At 37.4% G+C, this 2692-nt stretch overlaps 1 long non-coding RNA gene across 1 annotated transcript; it reads right to left on the reverse strand.

Annotated features, from left to right (window-relative positions):
* Window positions 1-1147: 1147 nt before the first annotated feature.
* LOC124651819 lies at window positions 1148-2132 on the reverse strand. Its single transcript, XR_006987509.1, has 3 exons — window positions 2034-2132; window positions 1872-1942; window positions 1148-1222 (listed from the first exon to the last, which is right to left on the reverse strand). It is a non-coding gene; the product is annotated as an uncharacterized LOC124651819 (long non-coding RNA).
* Between the last annotated feature and the right edge of the window lie 560 nt (window positions 2133-2692).

The following is a 2692-nucleotide window of genomic DNA, read 5'->3' on the forward strand; positions in this document are numbered from 1 at the left end:
AGAATGCAAAAAACAGTGGAGGAGTCACATATGCATCCAGTCATAAGAAATAGGCCACACTAACAAACTATCACGTACATAACCCGAGGAACAATTGTTTACACTGGGTATTCGAGCACATAGAAAATAGCATGGTTAAATAGACAAATAAATCACATAGAGCTTACGTAAACAAGAAACAAACATGATTCACACCAGTCGATCAAATAACTCCCGGAAAATATACATGTCATTTTAGCTAGGAAACAACTACAAGATGGCATAAAAGCTTAGTGATGAAAGGTACTTGGTTTAGTGCATTTCGTTAATGACAAGCGATAAAGTACAATGATCCCCTCAATAGGTTACCTTGAACTAAATATAACTTTTGATATTTGGCCCTTACAATAATTTCTCAAGCAAACTGAAGTATAAAGAATTACAAATGAGAAATGAGCAATTAAGCATGATCAGCTCTGAATATCAAGGAGAGTGGCTATCATTATCATTGTCATAAGATCAGCTGAGTCAAATTTAGTACCATGGATGAAATTATCTCCTTGATCATCATGCTCCATGAGGATAAAAGTGTTAGCATGGTCTTCTTGTCCAAGGCTATTTGCTGTAAACAAGCAAAAAATGAGATCAGTTTTCATGGCCTGAGATAAGCAAACAAATCACCATTTAAAGATAAGGTACTCTCCATGTCAAATTCGATAGAAAAAAAATTGTTTGCACAATGGAGCAAAAAGTTACTCACTCATCTTGGCATGAGTAAAATAGACATTAGTTGAACATTATTCCAAATTAGTATCACCAGAGCAGCATATTATGCGCTCTTAGCATCTAGAAGTATTAGAACAGATCAAGGAGAACAGTTTGGCATCCTATGCACAAACAAAAATATATCCCAGATATTTGTTACATCCAAAGCTTTGATTACAAAACTAGGACAGCGGAGTCTTGGTGGACCCACAGAACAAATGACTTGCCTAAACACAGCCGATTCGATAATAAGCACACATTTAAACAGACAGACAACATCAACTAATTCATGTTGAACTAATAGAATCATCCCTGCAACAGCTATCAAAATCAGAATTAACATACAACCCTTTCAAATCAACCCGGCAATGGTGGTTACCTCCGATCCAACCCTGACGATGTATCCCAGAGCGGATCTCCCTCACATTCATTATATTTGACTTCCTTTACTGAAACTTCTAGTCAAACTAGGGAGATCCTACAAGGAAATATGTGCATCATAAGGATATCCAGTTGGCAGTAAGTAATCAATAAAAAGATTGTGTATCACAAGATTGCCCACATGTTCCTACAGAGTTAACATAATGTGTTACGAAAAGAAGATTCAAATATTCAGAAAATGGTGGCAGTTTTTCAAGCTCACCTAGTCACATATTTTTAGATACTTATCAAGGTTAATTGTACAGGAAGGAATTACCATAACTAGTATGGAAAATTTCACAACATTTAACATAGTGTTCCAACAAGTATATCAAGTAGGGTTGTTATACCAGACACTTAACATGGAAAAAGTACTGCTTATGGTCTAAAAGGATTATGGTGGGGTGCACAGCAATACAATCAGAAAACCGAGGTGTGCATCGTGGATGAACACCTTAGGGTACGCAGCATAACACAATACATATAACAGGTTCTTGAACATATCACACACAACTGATAACTCGAAAAGGATATGTCCAAAAAACTCTATACATAGAAGAAACGAGGTTAACAAATTACCAATTGACTAGCATCTTTTCACACTCAGCAAGAATGAAATGCCTCACATTCTTCAAACAAAGGTCCCTCTATGTAAAAGTAGGCCAGCCAATAAATCCCTGTGTTTCTTTATGTAAAAGTAGAACAACCTTCAATTCAGAACACAAAAGCATTGAGCAAATCAAGACCAGAATAAAGCAAATTCTTGCGATCACACGACCTGTTACGCAATAATCCAAATCAGAATTATCAAGAAAATATATGTTTGGGTAACTTTTCACGCAATATTATGAAGAACAAATGCAACTTACCTTTTGCCAGTCAACTCTGTCAGGGCGATCAACTTTCTGGTTAGCAAGAAGAAAATCGGCAATAGGACCAGGTTTAGCAATCATTGTAGTTGAGACATCTGCAGGTTAAAATAAGTTAAGAACATGAGCATGTAAGAATGGATGTTAGTCATTGCAAAACTGAACGATGGAGTCATATCATACGATAGAGTGAGATGCCACTCTGTGTACCACGGAAACTTGAGTGAAATCCTCGGCACCCCCATAACACCACCACCCATGACAACTAAGCTAGCAAGATTGTTGTGGAAAGATGACTAACGAACCAAAAGGATGCCCCTGTGAATAGTCAGGAGAATCAACCACACTTGTGACATGCAAGTCATATAGAAGCCAAAGCACAGGGGAGTGCTTTTGAAGTTCAGTAAGATATTCACAAAGATACATACTGTTTTGCAGAATGTTGCCTCAGTATGATATCAATAACTTGGAGCACTTCATGGAGTTTCCTGATTTTCCTGATTCTTGACCTCTAATGGCCTACGCAATGGCAGCCACTGAGATTTTCATCGAAAAGCACAAATCCACTTTGAAAGACTGCGAGACTCCTATTGGCAGCACTGCTACAACCAAGTAGGAATTGTGTTTATGCAGAACACCAGGCATTGGTATTAAATATT

Source organism: Lolium rigidum, chromosome 5 (assembly GCF_022539505.1).
Source record: "Lolium rigidum isolate FL_2022 chromosome 5, APGP_CSIRO_Lrig_0.1, whole genome shotgun sequence".
NCBI lineage: Eukaryota > Viridiplantae > Streptophyta > Magnoliopsida > Poales > Poaceae > Lolium > Lolium rigidum.